Source organism: Taudactylus pleione, unplaced genomic scaffold (assembly GCF_031769625.1).
Source record: "Taudactylus pleione unplaced genomic scaffold, aTauple2 ptg000201l, whole genome shotgun sequence".
Classification (NCBI taxonomy): Eukaryota; Metazoa; Chordata; class Amphibia; order Anura; family Myobatrachidae; genus Taudactylus; species Taudactylus pleione.
Window position 1 is genome coordinate 11,188,337 of NW_028284603.1, and position 22,206 is coordinate 11,210,542.

Sequence of the window (22,206 nt, forward strand, 5' to 3'; positions counted from 1 at the left end):
AACCAAGTCCCAAGTCCCAAGTCCCTGGTGAATACCACCAGCACGTTAGACTCCACACCTCAGTACTGGGTCACGCCAATCCTGAAGTACAGGCAGCATCCATTATCCATCCGTGAGTTGTGATGATAGATAGATAGATAGATAGATAGATAGATAGATAGATAGATAGATAGATAGATAGGAAAAACATGTCCTATTGATCATTAAATGTGAAAATTGTCCCTTATACATGTTTTTATTTTCCTAAATCTCAATGCTTAATGCTTATAAAACAGGCTAAAAACAAAGATAAAAATATCTGAATGATAACTGCAAACCAAAAGTTGATTTGCAGATATTTAATTGATTACATGTGTTTTATAATGGACAGCGCTTGTGTTCCTCCTTTTGTTATAGTCTTCCTTGGGTGCATATACATATAGTGTTCATCTTACATTTAAGTTCTTACTTTAAACTCTTAAGCCATTTATTTGTGAAACCCAAGATGAACCTGCACTATTTCATGGGACTGTCAGGCATAACATAAACCAAGCTCATTTGTACTGTTAAACTTCTCATTTGTTTATTTTTACATAACACTTCTAAAGCTATCACAAAAATATCCCCAAAAAAGTTCTAGAAAATGATGACGTTTAGTAAATGTTACACTCTGATAAAACACATAGCAGTTACATACAGTTACATGTCAGTGCAATATTGCAATATTACAATTAAATTGATATGAATATTGTTGTCTGTTTCCAGCTTTTTGTAATGAAATGTTGTTTTGTTCCTAACATTTAATTTAGTTTAATATTTTTCACAGTATTATATTCTCTTGAGACAACAAAACAGCAATGTCAGTGTATAATTTTCTAAAAATATATGCTGTGATACACATTCCCTGTTCAGAAATAATGTCAATGTCCAAACTATCCAGATATTTTCAGGCGAGTCCTACATCATGACGTAGGAACCGTGGGGGGCAGTTGCCCCTTCCCCCATGATTTCTGTTGGGTGGGCAAAGACTGTGTTTTTGCCACAATATGAATGTCTGCACAAAAGCAAATGAGGATGAATGAAATGAAAATTGGGAAGCGATAATAGCTTTATTTTACCTCGCCAACTGTCTTTTGTGTTTTCCAAAAATATGTTATCTTCTTGTTTGTTCTGCGTACATTTTCTTATTGCAAACGCTTTCTTTTTCTTTCTTAGATGCCCCACTCATTTTGCTATCACAATTTGCAGTAAGCATAAGCAGTCACACGAGACCGGGAAGCTGCACTTCCAATTGACTGTTCTTGTAAGTTGTACGACAATGGAACAGAGAGAGCGAATGATTGCGGCCTGCGGATGGTTAAAAGCGATAACCGCAGTCTCATTGTCGCCAGATCGTAGCACATACCAGATATTATAGCACATACCATAACCAGTGAGGCAATGACTCTAGATTTAAAAATACTCCAAATCAAATGAGATTTGGCTGTCAATGAAATCTGAATAAAAACTACATTAATGACTACATAATGGAAATTTTTAAGATGAACAATTTAATTTATTGTACTAATCGGTAGTTAATGTTAATAATAATATTTATTTAATAATGTATACATTGCGTGTCTCCTTATACCCACCAACTCACTAAAATGTGCCTTATGGAATGCACGCGATGTCTGCAATAAGCTAACATCCATCCATGCCATTTTTATTTTAACTAACCTCAACCTTCTGGCAATAACAGAGACATGGCTCACACAATCAGACACTGTCTCCCCTGCTGCACTTTCACATGGTGACCTACACTTCTCACACACCTCCAGGCCTGGTAATTGTAAAGGAGGTGGAGTAAGAATATTACTCTCCCAATCTTTCACATACACAGTTCTCCCACAGGTACCGTCACTCACATTTACATCATTTGAAGTACATTCTATCAGGACTTTCACCCCTTTCTCTCTGTGAGTTGCTGTTATCTATCGCCCACCTGGGCCACCTCAACAATTTCTGGAACATATTTCTGCTTGGCTCCCTCACTCCCTATCCTCAGACATCTCCACCGTCATTATGGGTGATTTCAATATCCCCATTGACAGTCCACAATCTCCTCAAGCCTCCAAACTACTCTCTTTAACCTCCTCTCTTGGCCTCTCCCAATGGACTGACTCCTCCACTCATCAGAAGGGCCACTGCCTTGATCTTGTATTCACCAGACTATGCTCAGTTTCTGATTTCACTAATGCTCCTTTCCCTCTCTCAGATCACAACCTTATCACCTGCACGCTTTCCTCCATTACAATAGCCTCAGTGTCTTTGAAATCAACCAAACCTCCTAAAACCCACAGAAATATTAATGCTATTAACTTTCAACAACAATCTACCTCTCCACAACAATGACCAATCACCAATTTCTACATTCACTTCTCCTGAGACTGCTGCATCACACCAAAACCAGATTCTAGAAAAAGCCCTTGATGAAGTTGCTCCAGCTATCCATCACACACCACGTAGACTTACACATCAACCATGGCATTCTAACTCAACAAGGCATCTACAAAACTCTACGTAAAGTAGAACGTCAGTGACGAAAGTCTCGTACTCCAAGTGACTTCCTCACATATAAGACTATCTACAACTCTTATCGTACTGCTCTGGACACTGCCAAACAAACATATTTCCAATTTCTAATCTCTGCTCAAGTCTCTAACCCCAAGCAACACTTTTTAATACATTTAAAGTGCTTATTTCCCCTCCCTCACCCAAGCCACCTTCTACTATCTGTGCACAAGATTGTGCTTCCTATTTCAATAACAAGATTGATAAGATCCGAAATGAAATGGTATGCTCTTCCTCAGCTAATGACCTGCTCAATTCCCTACCTGAAACCTCTGACACATTCTCTTCAATTGACCCCACAAATGAAGATGAAGTATCTACACTCTTATCATCCTCCTACTCTATTACCTCTCCTCTAGATCCTATACCCTCACAAATCAGTAAAGCTCTGTCTCCAGTGCTCATCCCAACCCTAACTAAAATCTGTAATCTCTCTCTCTCTACTGGCATCTTTCAATCACTGTTCAAACATGCAATGATTACTCCCATTCTGAAAAAATAAAATTCTGACCCGAACACTCTCTCAAATTACCATCTTATCTCCCAGCTCCCATGCCTCTCCAAGCTACTTGAGAGACTTGTCTACACCCACCTCACACACTTTCTTAACTCACACAACTTATTGGACCCACTTCAGTCTGGCTTTAATTCCCAACACTCCACAGAGACAGCACTGACTAAGGTAGTAAATGATCTGGTCACTGCCTAGGCTAAAGGTCATTACTCACTCCTAATTCTTTTAGATCTCTCTGCTGCTTTTGACGCTGTTGACCACTCTCTTCTCAAACAAACACTACAATCCCTAGGTCATAAGGACAAAGCTCTTTCTTGGTTCTCTTCCTACCTATCTGATCGCTCTTTTACAGTTCGTTTTTCTGATTCTGCCTCCTCTTCGCTACCTCTATCAGTTGGAGTACCGCAAGACTCTGTCTTAGGTCTTCTGCTATTCTCAATCTATACCTCCTCTCTTGGCAAACTAATCCGCTCTTTTGGATTTCAGTACCATCTGTATGCGGACGATACTCAAATCTACCTATCCTCCCCAGATTTATCACCATCTGTATTAGTCCGTGTCATTGAATGTCTTTCTGCCATTTCATCTTGGATGTCATCTCGCCACCTGAAACTTAATATTTCTAAAACAGAATTAATTATATTTCCACCAGCCAATAACAGTTACCAATCTGATCACTCAATCTCTGTTGTTAACTCGACAATCTGCCCTGCCCCACAAGCTCGCTGCCTAGGTGTCATACTTGACTCTGAACTGTCCTTTGTTCCCCACATTCAATCTGTCTCAAAATCATGTAACATACATCTAAAAAACATATCCAAAATTCGACTATATCTCACACAAGACACTGCTAAAACTCTAATCCATGCATTAATTATTTCCCGCATTGACTATTGCAATAGTCTCCTTACTGGCCTTCTCAAAAACAGGCTATCGCCATTACAATCAGTTATGAGTGCAGCTGCGAGGCTTATCTTCCTTGCCAAATGTTCATCTTCTGCTGCACCACTCTGTCAGTCCCTCCATTGGCTGCAGGTTTTCTACCGTATTCAATATAAAATACTTTTACTTACACATAAGGCTATTAACCAAACCACACCAACATACATCTCTTCACTCATTTCAAAATATCTCCCAACCCGACCTCTCCGCTCAGCACAAGATCTGCGTCTCTCATCCCCACGCATTACTTGCTCCCACTCACGGTTACAGGACTTTCTTCGGGCTGCACCCACTTTATGGAACGCCTTACCATGCACAATAAGACTTTCCTCTAGTCTCCAAACCTTCAAGCGTTCCCTGAAAACTCACCTCTTCAGGCAAGATTATCAGATTCCAGAACCGCCCACATAACCTTCATAGCTTCCATATCTAATTACATCCACTTTCACAGTCCACACATAACCTCACACATTGTCTTTCTTTCACATCCTCCTGATATTTGGCCAACATTACTGTGTGATTGGATCATGCAGCCCACCAAGAAACTCTCCATTCTGGCTGGACCAAACTTGCAATATATAGCACCTATCCTTGTGTATCAATGCCTATTTCCCTATAGATTGTAAGCTTACGAGCAGGGCCTTCCTACCTATATGTCTGTGTGTTACTACCTAGTTTTGTTCTATTTATGTTTCCAATTGTAAAGCGCAACGGAATATGCTGCACTATATAGGAAACCGTTAATAAATAAATAAATGTATAATTACATTTTTATAGTAAAATAAACTGGGGATGACCAAACCCAGAAACACAGTCAAAAATTAACATAGGATTGGGAGTCTTTGTATATCAACAGTCACTCAATTTTCATAAAACGTAGTAGTCCTTGGCCTTTTGCCCCCCATGAACATTTTCATTCCTATGCCCCTGATTAGGACTGCATTGTACTCCAGACACCAGACACTTGGGAGCATAGATGGGCATCTATTCCTGATGTCCCTGAAACACCAATATTTCCACGAAACTCGCTTCAATATTCCACATGGGCAATATAAACTGGCAGATTGATTCCAAATTTGATAGATATCTGTAAGTGCCACCCAGCTGCTTTTTCCTTACCTTAGCCCCAGAGCTAATAGATATTGCTACTGGCATGCCCAGTACAATATATCATCATTCAGAAAATTGATGATATATCATCTTCAACTTATGTAAACTGCAGCCACTATGTGTTCCATGATTGGTAATGCAGCTCTGTATACATCTTGTATGCATTTCTGGATTAACCATTCAAGATTAACTATTCAGTCGTGAAAACTGCTGTCCAAGGTGTGAGTTGCTCATTGGAAAGTCCAAATTCTGTATCTAAATAAGCAATTGGCAACATGAAGAGGAATTTTCAGCTCACTGAGCAGTCATTGGTTGGTTAAGGTCTTGAAAAGGCTTAGCATGATCATGAGATTGGTACCTGTGTCAGAAAAAAGGTAAAAGCTCAGTCCTGATCTGGCATCCCCTGATAGATATGCTAAATTGGATGTCATTGGAAATGTTAATATAAGGATACATTCATTACCACCACGTGCAAGATTGCTCCAGTGAAGTTAGGAATAGGAGTGTAGTGAGGAGCAAACAAGTTCTGGTGGTAGAAGAAGAAGTTCTGGTGGTGGGCCATTCAAGTAGAGGACAGATAGGATAGTCTGACACAACTAGAGCCTCTGAGAGGAATCTCAGGCCCCATTGTGGACTCATCTTGTGTCACCCCTGGACTGCACCTGTAGCCTTACAAAAAGTTGATGATGTGGACTCAACCTAGGAGGGATATGATCATGCAGACCACTTCCCCAGTCTATAAGGATCCTCTTTAGAATAAGTCATGCATGGGTGAACAATTTTTCAGGTTCAGCATATTGTGGATTACATTAGAAGTAGATGAATGTTCGTCAAAAATTATTTCAGTGAAATATTAGTCTGTAAATATAAAAAAGTTTATATTTTTTTCCTGAGATTGGACCTGTGCCACATGCTGCTAAACATGAAATACACAAGAAATTTAGGGGTTATGATGTAGGAAAGAGGGTTTGTAGAACTGAGCAAATTTCTTTGTCAACTACAGGCTCTACAGTTGGTATAAACTGCACCTTTAATGGGTAGGGTGCATATGGGGCAAAGATGGTTGGAAGGCTGGATAAGATTTTAATCTAGGCTCTGTGAAAACGCTGAAGATAGAAGCAGTGTGCAGGGTAGTACAGATAAAGTACAGTGCTTGGTCAAGGAAAATAGATGAAGAGTAGGGGATAGTTCAGAGAGTCAATAAGGAGGTGCCTAAAATTACCAGTGGCAGTAAAAATTATGAAATGTATGATAACTGTGTGCCAAGCCAAACAAATTTGAATTTGGAAGCATATGGCAAGATTATGAAGTATAGGAATGGGGAGTATTGTGTATAAAAAAAACCTGCTTGAGGATAACTATTAAGATTATGATACTCTAGTAAAAGGACCTGGTATATGCTGGGTCATATCAGCTCCACCCTGCCCTCCTTACCCCCTCTCTATCCACTGCTCTACCCAGGGTTGTCTTAAAAGCATTGTAGACCCTGGGCAAAGCACCTACCCACCCATTCACGGGATAGATTTACTTTCAACAAAATCAATGTTTAAACATAAAAAACATGATGTAAAGCAAGGATTACAGACTCCACCTCCCTCTTCTCTTCTCTTCTCTTCTCCAGCTCACAGTGCAGTTCATCTGGCTCTGTGGCTGCAGACTTGGAGGCAGGTAGAGATTACTGCCTGGCTGCCCTGAATTCACAATCAGAGCAGCCAGGAAGCAGCTATCTCTGCCTACCTCTCTGCTGGCTGCCCGATGCATGGAGTAAGCGACCGCACACTCCATGTAGATGCCCCCAGCCAAGCCCGACCCTGCTTGAAGGCTCCTAGAATCATGGGGCCCTAGGCAACTGCCCAGTGTCCCTATACATTAAGATGGCTCTGGCTCTAACCCTTTTATATCTCACACCACCCTCCTCTTTACCTGCAACTTTGTCCCGCTCCACATCCCTCTCTGTGGCATAAGCCCCTTCTCCATTTGCTGCTGCCCCCCACTGCCTTCTTCTTTGTCTCACTCCAACCCTACCACTCTGCTCCACCTACTGCTCTGTGCCCCTAAGGGTGCATGCCCTAGCTCCCACTGCACATGTATGTTGAAGATGGGACAGACCTTAGAGAATAATTATATTGATAGAGTCCTTATGGATTGAGACTTGTTCTGAAATGCCATTAACATAAAAAAAAATTCCAGCAGCAAAGACAAATGTGGGCTCTCTCATGGGTGACTTTATTGACAAGATACAAATTGGGACAATAAAACTAGTGGCTTTGTCAAAGGAAGACTATTTTTATGTATTTTAAAAGACAATTACCACTTGCATGTGACTGGACAACTGAGTAGGAGAAGTGCAGCTGGACTTGATATGCAACAGAACAGATAGATTCTATGCACAGTTAGGGGAGTATTTATGGAACAGTGACCTCAACATAGTAACATTTCACTTGTGTTTCAATAAAACATTTTGTAATTGTGTAACAAAGTTAGACAATTTAAAATGGCCGAGATTAATCAGCTCAGAGAAACATTGAAGCTTGTAGATTAGGAAGGTATCGCAAATAAAATAAAAGAGTGAATTTTTTAAAAAAATAGTATAAATATCTACCCTAAATAAGTTCAAAACATATGGTAACAAAATGTAACTCATGTGCAATCAAGAAAATGTTTATGTGTATACTGTATGTTTGCATGTATGTATTTTTTATTTATTTATTGGAAAAATTATTTTATGCATTTTGGAAAATCAGTGTAATAGTGGTCAGTGTATCAGTGGTCTTATTTGGAAAAAAAAGTTGAAAAAAATTATTTGCCCTTGTTTCGATAGTTTATTTGTTTTTTTTACCTAATTATTTATATTTAATTTACTCCTGTTTCATTATTTGAATAATAATTATTTTTTACCAATAATTAAATTATTTGTCAATAATATTTTGTAAATTTTTATTTTGTCAATATTGTTTAATTAACATTTTGTCACAATAAATTTGATTCTACATTGATCGAGTTCTCCCCGATATCAATGACTTATAGCTTATAAATTGGTTCCTCTGTCAAAAGTCAGTGACAGCATTCATTAACTGAACATGATGAAGTTCTGATTCCATACAGTAAAGCCATAATTTTAAAATCCTGTTTGTCTTTGTGGATTTTCTATGAAATCTGTTTTTTGGCAAAATACTTCTTTCTGTTATAAGACATAGCCGACATTCAGTCAGACTGGAATCATTTGCTGAAATTTGCTGGATCTTGTTTGTCAGAATAAATTTACAGAGCTTTGACTGCTGGCATTAGTTATATACACTATTGTTCTGCAGATGATTCCATGCACACTGCTATGATCATTTTTACTGTCTTTCCCATCCTCTTTCAATTATAATATTTTTTTTTAGTGAATGGGAAGCAGACATTAACATCTTTTTCATACCTATTATCCAATAATCCAATTTGTGCAAATTATAGTAGTTGCTATTAAGTGTAAACACCTTTTCTCAGGCGATATACTGTTGTCATTGGAAAAGTTTGTATATAGACACTTTTTTACATATCAATTTTTAACATTATCCTTCACCATTAATTAATTCCAAATAATAATTCCAAATTTTAAAGAATAATTCAAAATGTTGTCCTTTTTAAAGGGTTTGGCACAATGGAGAAATTTAAATGAATACACCTCTCAGTGCAGTACATCAGTAACACTGACTGTGCACCTTTTGTGACCCAGCTGCAATTCAATCAGTGGTATTGACACATGTAAACAAGAAGTGTATTTTTTTGAATTGAAAGAATAGGGAGGGAAGCACAAAGAAAGGATACATTAATAAATGACTAAAAGTAGCATGAGGATTTGGGTAAAACATCAAACACATTTAATAGGTCATCATAATTATGATCTGCAAAATAACAAACAAACACTACATGTAAAATCAATATTATTTGTATTTGCTGTGCAGTCACAGTTGGGGCCGCTGGTGCAGCAATTAGGGCAAGTTTGCGGGCTCACTTTGTCTGCTGTCCCTTCTACTGGAGTGTTGTTGTCTTCAACTGCCGTGTTGACGAGTGGAGATCAGCCCACTGATGTATTGCAGACTGTTGCTTCTGCTTCTTTTTCAGACAGCAGTGCGGAAGAAGAACCTTTGGTTGCGAGACCAGTCATGGCTGCGGTGGCTCAAGTTTTGAGTGCTGCTGCTGTTGCCCCCGGTGAGTGCCTTGATTCTTCCGATGGGGGGTCTAGTACCAGTTCCACCACCACTTTGGATGACAGTTCCAGGTAGGCTAAGCGCTGGCGTGCGCGGCGTGCACACCATTGTCACTCGCGTCGTTCCCGTCACTCGTAGGAAGCAGAACTGTGTTTTGGTGATGGATTTGGGTTGTAAAGACATGGAGGTGTGGATAGATGTTCTGCAGACTGCACGACTTCCGACCAACCCCGGAGCTGTGCGTCAGGTGCGATCGAGTTGGGGACGCGGTCCCTATGTAAAGCTGCATCTCCCGTTAGGCTGGATGCCATTTCCAAGTGGCTGGACTGGTATCCTTTACGGGATGATGCAGAATTTCTTCGTGGTGGTTTTGCTGAGGGGTTTCTGCTCCCAATATCTGGGTCCATTTGCTCGGGATCGCCTAGGAACCTCAGATCCACTAGGGATTTAACACAGGAGGTGAAGGGCAAGGTTATGGAAGTGAGTCTGGGGTGCATAGTTGGGCCCTTCGATGAACTTCCTATTCCTGGCCTTGTACTGTCACCAGTGGGTGTGGTGCCCAAAAAAATGCCAGGAAGTTACCGATTGATCCAGCACTTATCTTATCCCGTGGGTGCTTCAGTGAATGATGCCATTGCAGAGAATCTCTGTCATGTGCGCAACCAATCTTTTGATTCGGCATTAGATTTAGTGCAGGCCTCCGGTTCAGGTTCCATGTTAGCCAAGGTGGACATTGAGTCTGCCTTTCAGTTTATGTCCTTGCACCCTGATTCCTTCAGGTATATGGGGTTTCGGTTGGCAGACGGGTATTACCTGAATAAGTGTCTCCCAATGGGTTGTTCGGTATCGTGCACATTTTTCAAACGCTTTAGTTCATTTCTCCATTGGTGCGTCTGCACAGGCTCTGGGGAAGTGGGGCTAGCTCAATATTTAGATGATTTCCTGTGCGTTGGTCCAGCAAGTTCCGAGCGTTGTTCCCGGCTGCTATTTTCTTTAATATCCCTTTTTTCGGAATTTGGGGTTCCAATTGCGCATGAGAAGACAGAAGACACTTCCACTAGGCTGGTGTACTTAGGTATCGAGATAGATACTTTAGAGTGCTGTTGTCAATTGCCTCCGGATAAGATAAAGCGGCTACAGGATGCAATTGGTTTGGCCTTGGCAAAGGGTAAGGTTACGTTGTGTCAAGGGCAATCCCTGCTGGGTCTCTTTAACTTTGCATGTCGAGTTATCCCGATGGGGAGGGTGTTTTGTCGCAAGCTGCAGAGAGCCTTGGTTGGTTTACGCTTGCCACACCATTTTTTGCGGTTGTCGGCAGAACTCAAACTTGACAATGGCGGTGTAGGAGTATTTTCTCTTGCATTTCAATGGCGTTTTTGGCCTGCTTACTCCCAAACTAACGTTTGCTTGCATCTCTACACCAATGCTGCAGGTTCATCGGGCTTTGGTGCTCGACGAATTGTGGTGCTGTTCTACGTGGCTGTTGGGTTGGGTGCAAATGGGGCATCTGCAGAACTTGCTCCTGCTGGAGTTGTTTCCCATCGTGGTGGCTTTTCAGCTCTGGGGGGCTAGGTTGCGAGACCATTCCATTGTCTTTTGGTGCTACAACCTGGGGGTAGTACAGGTGATTAACAATCAGCGTTCGTCTTCGCGTCCGGTTTTGCGTCTTCTTGCTTGGCTGGTGCTTCATTGTTTGCAGCTGAATTTGCTTTTCACGGCTTGCCATGTTCCCAGTGTCGAGAACTCAGTAGTGGATGCGCTATCTAGGCAGGACTGGGCTCGGTTTCGTGACTTGGCGCCGTCAGCTGCCATTGTCGGTGATGTTTGTCCATCTTATTGTTGGCAGATTATCGAGCCGGCATGGAAGGTCTTGCTCGCCGGTCCATGGCCCCAAGGACTTTGAGGAACTATGAGGCTTCGTGGCTCCAGTGGGAAGGTGTTTTTTGTAGCAGCAGAGCTCTTCAGGTAAATCTCGGTACTACCAAGTTGTTAGCTTTAACATGTTGTTAACATGTTCGATGCCGGGAAGTCTCGGGCTTTTGTAAGCTGACGGGGCGTCGTGATATCACTAAGGGCTTTTTGGTCCAAAGAGCCCTTAGGGGTTGGGCTCGTGTAGTCCCTACGTTGGCCGATCGTCGGCGTCCTATTGGCCCCTCATTGCTGTTAAGGTTAATTGCGAGTTTAGAGTTTGTGTGTTCATCATCGTTTGAAGTTGCCCTGTTCAGCATGGCTTATGCAATGGCCTATCATGGGGCTTTTTGCATTAGCAAAATAGTTGCAGCATTGCACTTCGCCCCTCCCATGTTGGTGCATGCGCATGTCATTGTACAGGATACCCTGTTGTGTCGGATTCAGCATTCAAAGACCGACCAGTTGGGCAGAGGACTCTGGGTTTCCTTAAAGCCCTTTGGGGATGCCAGGCTCTGTCTAGTTCACTTAGCAACATCATACATGGGTTGCCGCCCATTGCTGCCTGGGGCATGGTTGTTGCATGCAAATGGCTCTCCATTGACGAATTTCCAGTTTAGGTCGGTCTTTCAGCGCTGCATCCGTCACCTTGGTCTGTCGCCCTATGATTACAGCACCCATTCTGTTAGAATTGGTGCTGCGACATTTGCTGCCTCCTCTGGTCGGTCGGTGCAGGAAATCAAGACTTTGGGAAGATGGAAGTCCGATGCCTACAGGAGATACATTTATCTGTAGAATTGATTATCTTTGTGTAACATTGCTTATATTGATGTTTGGACTTGGGAGTTACAGCCACTCGTCACTGTGTCAGTGGGGGTCTTGAGGGATTTTGCCCTGTTTTTTTGCCCAGCTGTGGACAACATAATAAGAAAAATAAAAATTAAAAAATAAATTAATTAATAAAAATAAACTAATTCAGAAAATAAATTGAAATGAAAGAAAAGATCCTGCAGGGTCTTGTCAGGTTTTTGTCAGGTTTTTACCTCGGGTCAAGTCTTCCTCCCCCCCTCTTTCCTTCCCCCTCCTTATAGCAGTTAAGAAATATCACTTTATACTCACTTATTCTTTTATATTTACAGGTGGTTTCCTGGATGATAGGCCTATATGGTTGTTTGGGCATTGCTTTGTGTTTTGGGCTGCTCAATCACGTTTTGAAGGCAAAATGATTATATGTGTGTACATATAATATTCCAGCGCACATAAAAAATTACTATATGCTTGATGATGTCTAAAAAAGAAGAAAGCAGCTCCTAATGTGGTAATCTGTACTACACACCTAAATATACTAAAACAATAAAAATCTGGATCTATAGTCAGTATCGAATGAATAAAACTGATACATCAGTAGTGTAATTGACAACTCTGACCAGCCAAACAAAGAGCGCTAAATTGTAATAAATATCTATTTAATACATAATTAGATAAAAATACCATAAAAATAACACATCGATAACAAACACATAAACATACACAAAGCTGGTGATTAATAATGAGAATAGTCTAACTAAGCAAATTGGGTACACCTCTGCAGTAGGTGTATCTCAAAAATTGCCCTAAGAAAAAACAGGTCCACCATATGGTTTTGATTATCCGGGTAGGTAATGTGTTTCAGACATCAGAGTCACTATAATTTAAATCTCACCCTTGAAGGTATAAATACGTTTGTTTTGAAGTTGGTACTTAATAACAAAGCACCAATTAATGTCAGTTATCGGTAGCAAGTGATTCTGAGGTTCTTTAGCATATCTTCATTGGTATGAACCTTAGTCACAGTAAAATAAAGTACTGTCCATAAACGTGTGTTAAAGACTGGTTCCCATAAATCAGTTGTAATAATGTGTCTTACCGCCGGCCGGCTGTTGCACAAAAAGTCCTGCTCTGTCAGTAGAAAACAGAAGGGGCTCTCCAGTCGTCACTCGCAAAGCCGCATTAACCTCAGTTGGGCTGATGCGTGTTATGTGCCCTAGTGGTGAGTAAGAAGTAGATGAAACTAAAGTAGGGAAAAGCACAAGAGGGTAGAGGGCCCTGCTCGTAAGAGCTTACATTCTAAAAATAAGTACAATCTGATTGGTTGTTAGGTGCAACAACTCCACTTCTAAAAACCTGCACTTTAGTAACTATACCCCTTATAGTTGGGAAGGGTGTATCTAAAGCTGGCCATCTACTATACAATTTTCTGTCAGATATCTGTCCAATCTGGCTGGTTGGAATGAAAACCTAGTAATATATGGGAGCAAATGACAATCGTCCATTTGCTCACAAACACTGGAAAATAGCCAAAAATGGGTGTTCAGACAAATAGGTTAAAGCACACAAATTTAACCAATTTGAACATTTTTGCCATTGGAGAGTGGGTTCCAATGTAAAAGAGACACAAATGCAATCAGAAGTCTAGTATCTGGTTTATAAAGGTAATTAACATAACACCTCACTTGTAGGTTCTTGCTGCTGCAGAATTGGGAGTTCACAAGCCTTTGCCCAGAATTTCAATACAGTTCTTTTCCAGAGATAGCTGAATTCTTGCAGCCAAGGTTTCAATAGCCAGTGCAGATATCAGGGGAGAAAGAGTAGCCTAATATACCATACATAAGACATTATACAGTGCAGCTGAAAAATTATAATTATGTACAAACAAATATGGAAAGCAATGAAAGCATTCTTCCAATAAAGAGGAGAAATTGTATGACTTTTCTATTTCAGCAAAGTATACTTACAAATGACATGTTAGTATTATTACAGGTTTAGGTGTTTGAAGACCATTTAGAATAAATTATTAGAAATAGTATGCTGCACAATAACATTTATAATAATAATAATAATAATAATAATAATAATAATAATAATAAATAAAGATTCCAGGTGAATCCAGGACTTATCTATATGAGTGATAGCCCAAGGGGAAGAGGGGGAGATGTATCAAGCTTTGGATAAGGATAAAGTGAAGAAGTTGACCAAGTCAACCAAATGGCTTGTAACTTTCATTCATCTAGCACATTATTTGAAATGACAGTTAGAAGCTGATTGGTTGCTTTGGGCAACTTCTCCACTTCATCTCCCTCTAAGGCTTGATACATTTCCCCGTGTTGAGAGGGTCCGAGATCAGAGATAGTAGCCTGTTAAACTGCAGTGAGTTTAAAGGGTCAGTGAAGCAAAGTGCTATTAGCCTGATTTATTTTGAGCCAACAGTTAGAAGCCTGTCCATGGCTCAATGGCTTGTAATATCAAGAACCAAAGTGGTACCATTGTAGTATTGGATGCCAATAACTTCAGCATTGTTATCAATAAGAGCGGTACTGTTAGTATCAGAGAGATGTGAAGACCTTTTGCTTAGTAAGAATCAGTGAGGATCAGCAGCATAGTGATAATGGCTCCAGCACTGGCAGCGGTTGAGAGGAGAGGCAGTTTTCCATCGGCGGTTGTGTTGAGTGCCAGTTAGGGGAGAAGTGAGCAGTTACCCATGAAAAGACACAAGTGTTAAGGCGTATACATACGGGACGATGTGCTGTATAAACGATATTGGTGAAAGATTTCCCTTTAACTTTCTGTAGTGCAGGAGAAACGATATTGGGTGTACACACTGAAAGATATCTTTCAGTGAAGTCATCCTGCCACTTCTCTGAACAGGCAATTCTTGATGATATCGTCTAAATTGGCCTGCATGTACGGACGACCAAAGATATCGTTATCATCCAGCGGGAGCGCGCATCGTTGGTCGTTCATTGCACACACACAACGATATGAACGATATATCATTGAATGATATCGTTATCGTTCTTCGCGTGTATGGCCCTTTAGATGAGTGATTATGCCTGCAGAGAGGTCAGATGGGAGAGATGAGCAGAAGCTGATTGAGAAGGAGGCGGCATTAAGATCTGCAGATAGAAACAAGGAGGAGTGTAACAAACATATTCTAATTGTCTCCTAAGACTCACATTGCTGCATATTAATAGCATCACTTGGGGCCCCCAACACTATAACTGCATTCAGGTAACCTGGGTGGTCAACATTGCACCAACAACCAAAGCATCCCTGAAAGTAAGCAGAGATTTAAAACTATTATATTACTGTTTTATAGTACATATTGTTGCAAGTTGATTATTTGTATATGTTGTTAACTGGAAAAACTTATTGTTCGCTACCAGTGTCGGACTGGGGCATGAAGGGCCCACCAGGGGTTGTAATGGTAGGGGCCCGCTGAAGGGGCATGACCAGCTCCTTTGTTGGTATTGTCAACTGAATGGGCAATACTTTGTTGGATATCAATAGGATACAGACGAAAGAACTAAGGCCCTGATTCAGAGCCGGACGCTCTGACCAGAGCGCTCGCTCTGAATCAGGGCCCTCCTCCATTAAAATGGAGCATCCTCCTGGACGCTTGTATAGCTGTGGGTCACCACCCACAGCATATACGAGTGTGCAAAAAGATGGTCGCGATGGTCTTGACCATCGCGACCATCGGACTTGCGAGGGAAACCCTGCGGTCGGGTTTCCCAGCTGCAAGCCCAGAAGTGATTTTGGCTCTATCAGAGCAAAATCACTCCCACTGACATCACTAGTGATGTCAGTGGGGCCGGCTTCAGATGGTAGGTGTTCCCATGGGAACGCCTCCGTCTCGCAGGCACGCCCCCGGCACGCCCACCAAAGGGGGCGTGCTGTCAATCAACATCGACAGCACGCCCCCTTTGGTGCGAGACCCGAGCGATGGAAAGCCCGTCGCTCGCCGGGTCTCGCGCATGCGCACGACGGAGCTCCCTCCATCGTGCGTATGCGCAGTGGGGAACATCGACCCACTTGCGAGCGTACTGCCGCTCGCGAGTGGGTCTGAATGACCCCCTAAGTAAACAGATTCTGAAACGTTGATATTTAACAAGATGACTGTGAATTATTTGTTAAGTCGACCCAAGTGCCGCCCCAGGAGAGTCTATGGGCCTGATTCAGAGGTAGCAATCGCGCACGCAGTTCTGCTGTGAAAGTATGCTAAAGTTTGCAATCGCAATGCCATCGCAGGCCAACATAAAGACGCCCACTTCCCCTTTCTCACATCCGTAATACCTTGCAATCCAACGGAAACATCGGTAACACTTGGTACCATCAGAGCTTCATGCACAATTATAGCAGGTTAGACCTAACTTAAAACTTGCTTTCTGCATGCAGTGAGTGCTCAAGCTGCGTATGCCGTTGCAGTGGCTAATTTATGCACAGCCCTGTAACAGCGTTCAAACAGACAGGCACGCTTGCATTTCTCTGCCCCCTCCCCCCATCACCACCCCAAACGCTCACAGCCTGTCACTCATTCAGCAATGGGTCTGCGTAATTGCAATGTGATTGCAGAGCTGCCTTCGCGCACGCACACTTTGATGCATACGCATGCACAGTACACAACCATCGTCTGTCTGCGTGCGCTTTTGTAGTTGCGATCTGTGCTGAATCAGGCCCTATGTTACTTATTTCCTTATTCTAAGGGTTTATGTGGAGGGCACCAGGTTGCAATCGAATAATATAAGCAAGGAATGCTGACTCATTGCAACTAATAGATATATATTTATACACCCCTTGGTGTGTCACTGGGCTACTTCTTTTTACATCTTATTGTGGACAGAGGGTCTCATTCAGACCCGCTCGCGAACGCTGTACACTCGCAATCGGGTCAATGCTACCCAAATGCGCATGCGCACGACGGAGGCTGCTCCGTCGTGCGCATGCGCGAGACCCGGCGAACGATGGGGAAGCCGTCGCTTGGGGTCTCGCTCCAAAGGGGGCGTGCTGCCGATGGTGATTAACAGCACGCCCCCTTTGGGGGGCGTGCCAGGGGCGTGGCTCCCCAGATGGATGCGTTCCCATGGGAACGCCTACCATCTGGGTCCGGCCCCACTGACATCACTAGTGATGTCAGTGGGAGTGTTTTTGGCTCTGATAGAGCCAAAAGCACTCCGGGCTTGCAGCAGACAAGACCCTACCACAAGGGCCTCGTTGCAAGCCCGATGGTCGCGATGGTCTTGACCATCGCGACCATCTTTTTGGCCGCGCGCATAAGCTGTGGGAGGCCGCTCCAATTTTAGGCAGGCCGGCCCTGATTCAGAGCGAGCGCTCTGGTCAGAGAGTCCGGCTCTGAATCAGGCCCAGACTCCAGATATCATGCTCGCTATCTACTAGAGGCTTGTAAATCATGAAAAACATTAATCTAGGCACTAGGGGGGAGGTTAGGTTTAGGCACCAGGGAGGGGGTGTTAGGATTAGGGTGCGGGGAGGAAGAGGTTAGGTTTAGGCACTAGGGGGAGGTTAGGTTTAGGCACCAGGGAGGGGGTGTTAGGATTAGGGAGTGGGGAGGTTAGACTTAGGCACTAGGGGGGTAGGTTAGGGTTAGACACCGGGGAGGGACGGTTAGGGTAGGGGGAAGTAAAATACTTACCATTCTTCTCTAAGGGTGTTGGGATTCTGGTTGTCAGGATGACGCTGTCGGTATTCTGACCTGCAGCATCCCGACAGCTGGGATTTCATACCCAAACCCGGTAAGAGGGGCAATGGATATAACTGCCTTTGCAGAAGGGAAGCATTTTGGATATTCCAAATGAAGAGTTTAAGCCCGCAGGGTCTCAGCAAGTCCATAGAGCTCAATAATGTATAATCCACTGTTAATGCCCTATCACACATTTCTCTGCTCACCCTGCAGAGTGCACACATTTTAAGGTGCCCATCCACTTGCCGATAATACTGAACGATTGTGCGATTATGACATCGTAATCGTGCAATCACTCAGTTATTGGCTGCAAATCGGACATTTAAATTATTATTATTATTATTATTATCCTTTATTTATATGGCGCCACAAGTGTTCTGCAGAGCCTTACATAGTACATAGAACTAATAGGTGAACAAGAAACAAGTAACTTACAGTACATTACAGTGCAGGACAAGGACACGACTTATATACATTGCTGAAATAGTGATTAAAGCACTCACAATAAGCTGCCGGGAGTTGGCAGTCCCGTGATAGGTGCCCTAATGGGGAGTAGAGAGTAGAAGAAAATGTAAAGAGAAGCACATGAGGGAAGAGGTCCCTGCTCATGAGAGCTTACATTCTAAGGGGAGTTGCAGACAGACAGGCGTGACATAGAAGGGGAAGATAGGTGGGTTAGGATGAGTGCTGAAAAGCCTTGATGAAGTAGTGGGTCTTGAGAGCCCGTTTGAAGATTTGTAGAGAGGTGGAGAGTCTGATAGGGAGAGCATTCCAAAGGTAGGGAGCAGCATGGGCAAAATCTCGGATGCGGGCGTGGGAGGAAGTAATCAGTTGGCAAGAGAGGCAGCATGGGAAGGGGAGCCAGTGTAGGGCTTGAAGGAGAGGGGAAGAGCAGATGTAGAATGTCTGGAGAGGAAGATGAGCCAAGCAGCAGCATTGAGAACCGATTGTAGTGGAGAGAGGTGAGAGACTGGGAGGCCAGCTAGGAGAAGGTTACAGTAGTCCAATCTGGATATGACCAGTGAGTGGATGAGGGTTTTAGTGGCATCCTGGGTGAGGAAGGGTCTAATCCTGGAGATATTTTTTAGGTGAAAATGGCAGGACTGCGAGAGGTAGTGAATGTGGAGCGAGGGGGAGAGCTCTGGTGTGGAAAGGTAAATTTGAGTATCAACTGCATAGAGATGATATTGGAGGTCAAAGGAGGTAATGAGTTCACCTAAAGAGGATGTATATAGGGAGAAAAGGAGAGGTCCAAGAACAGAACCTTGGGGAACTCCTACTGTTAGTGGAAGTGGAGGGGAAGAGGAGTCATGAGAGGACACAGCGAAGGAACGATCAGAGAGGTAGGAGGAAAGCCAGGAGAGGGCAGTGCCATGTAAACAGAGAGAGTAAAGGATTTGCAGGAGGAGAGGGTGGTCTACAGTGTCAAATGCAGCAGAGAGGTCAAGGAGAATGAGCAGAGAGTAGTGGCCCTTGGATTTGGCAGCAAGGAGGTCGTTGCTGACTTTCGTGAGGGCAGTTTCAGTGGAGTGGAGAGATTGGAAGCCAGATTGAAATGAGTCAAGGAGGGAGTGGGAGGAAAGAAAGGTGGTAAGGCGGTTGTAGACAATACGCTCAAGGAGTTTGGAAGCAAAAGGGAGAAGAGAGATGGGTTGATAGTTGGAAAGTATGTTAGGATCAAGGGTAGGTTTTTTAAGAATGGGGGAGACAAGAGCATGTTTGAATGCAGAAGGGACAGTGCCAGATGATAGGGAGAGATTAAGGAGTTGAGCCAGATGGGAACAGGCAGAAGGAGACAGGTGGGAGAGGAGACGGGAAGGGATAGGGTCAAGAGCGGAGGTGGAAGGAGGGGAGGACTGGATGAGAGCCATGACTTCCTCTCCAGAAGCAGGGGAGAAGGAAGTCAGAGTTGGTGAGACAGAAGGGGAGGGGTAGTAAGGGCAAGGAGGGGGAGGAGTGCTGAGGGTCTGATGGGATATGATGTCCTCACATATGGAGTCAATTTTAGATGTAAAGTAGGTGGCAAAGTCGAGGGCAGAGAGCGAGGAGGGAAGGCGAGGAGGGGGAGGGCAGAGTAGGGAGTTGAAAGTGGCAAAGAGACGCCGGGTGTTTGAGGACTGGGAGGAGATGAGGTTCTTGAAATATGTTTGTTTGGAGAGGGACAGGGCAGCACTGTAGGAAGAGAGAATAAATTTGAAATGGAGGAAGTCAGCCTTAGAGCGTGACTTTCTTCACTGACGCTCTGCAATTCTTGAACACTTTTGTAGGTATCTGGTGCATCTGGAATGCCAGGGTTGTGGTGTGGATCTGCGAGGGTGAGTAGTTATTGCTGGAGCAACAGAATCAAGAGCAGAAGTAAGGGAGGAATTGTACAGGGAAGTAGCTTGTTCAGGACAGGAGAGAGAAATGATAGGGGATAGAAGAGAGTCCAGCAGGGAGGAAAAAGCAACAGTGTCAATAGCCTCAATATTACGCTTAGTAATGGTAGCCTTAGGAGTTAAAGGAGGGGAAGGAGAGAGGGATAGGTTAAAAGAGAGAAGGTGATGGTCAGAGAGGGGGAATGGGCAATTGGAGTAATCAGAAATATCACAACGGTGAGTAAAGACCAGGTCAAGTGAGTGCCCACTCACATGGGAGGGTTATGAGGTCCATTGGGCGAGACCAAATGAAGAGTTGAGGGTAAGCAGTTTAGCTGCAGATGATTCTGTGGGAATGTCAATAGGAAAATTAAAATCACCTAGGATAATGGAGGGAAGATCTGAGGAGAGAAAGTGAGGGAGCCAGGAAGCGAAGTTGTCAAGGAATTTGGAGGGAGAGCCAGGGGGATGGTAAATGACAGCTACTCTGAGGTTTACTGGTTGGAAGAGGCGTATAGCATGAACCTCAAATGTGGGGAATGTAAGGGATGGTTCAGAGGGTATTAGCTGGTAGGAATAACTGGTGGATAGAAGGACCCCAACACCACCACCATGGCGACCCCCAGGCCATGGGGTGTGGGAGAAGGCAAGGCCCCCAGAGGATAGAGCAGCAGGAGAAGTGGTGTCAGAGGGTGAGATCCAAGTTTCAGTGATGGCTAGGAGATTCAGAGAGTTGGAGATAAAAAGGTCATGGGTGGGGACCAGTTTATTACAGACTGACCTGGCATTCCAGAGGGCACAGGATAAAGAGATAGCATTTGCGGGGGAGATGTGAATAAGATTATCCGGGTTGCTGTGACGTGGAGGTAAGATTAATTTGGGGGACCGATATGAATAGAGTTTAGTGATGGTGCAGGCACCTGAGCTAGAAAGGGAACCTATAGGAGGTGGGCAGGGAGGGAGATGTGGATGGCAGTGGGGTGAAGTGACAGGGAGAGGAGTGTAGGAGGAGGGTTTGGTGGTGGGGTAGTAGGACAGAGGGGGGGTAGAACAGGAAGAAAGTGGAGTAATGAGTGAGGAGTGAAGAGTAGGCAGACAGAGGAGGGGGGAGAAGGGGAGGAGGAGGTGGAAGAGATAAGGGGGAAAGGATAAAGGTGGAAGCAGGGGGCAGAATAGAGGATTAGGTAGAGACTGAGTGAAGGAGGGAGTTGACGAATACCTTGTCATGGTGTTTATAAGTAAACAAGAGGAATGAAATTCGGAAATGTAAATGAGATATGAGTGCAAGAAATTTGTAGGAATGCAAGTGAAAAAACAGTGATGTATCAAAAAACAGTGTATAAATATGTATGCAGATTAACAAGATTGTTATAGAGAGGATTAAAAGTGGGGTTCTAATGTGTGCAGAATTTGAAAAATAATGCAGATTGTAAGCAGATAGAGGAAGTGAGGCTAGGCAAGAGAGCTGAGATAAAGGACAGTGTTTCAAAGTTGATAGATGTAAACTGACATGGGAAAAAGTACAATAAGCATTGAATAGTATGCGAGAATCAGAAGGCCAGCATTATTAATAGCAATAGAAGTGTTCTTGCCGTGATTGTACAGGGAGTCCAGTTGTAGTCTGGACCTATTCTCCTTCTGTTTCTCCTCGGTTTAACGCAGGTCTAACGCCAGTTTTGCACTTAAAAACACTGCACTTTGAAAAAAGCTGCACCCAGCCAAGGCTTTCCCAGCCAAACTAATGACACCTATACAGGGATGCAGGCAAGATTTAAATGATTAAAACGACCAGCGAGGCGCATGCCCGCTGGTCGTTTCCGACATCTATCATCGTCCGAACATGACAGTCAACCTGGCGACCGTTGCCCATGTTCGGGGATGATTGATGTGCATACACTGAACGTCTGAACATTCAGTGTATGCACTTCACCCCTAGGGAGATGACAGCATGATTACGATGTCATAATCGTGCCGTCGACCCCGCATCTACAAATGGATGGGCACCTTTACACTGCCCCATCACACCTCACATTTCACCCGTTGTGCCTCTCAAAGCTCCCCTCACACTGCTGC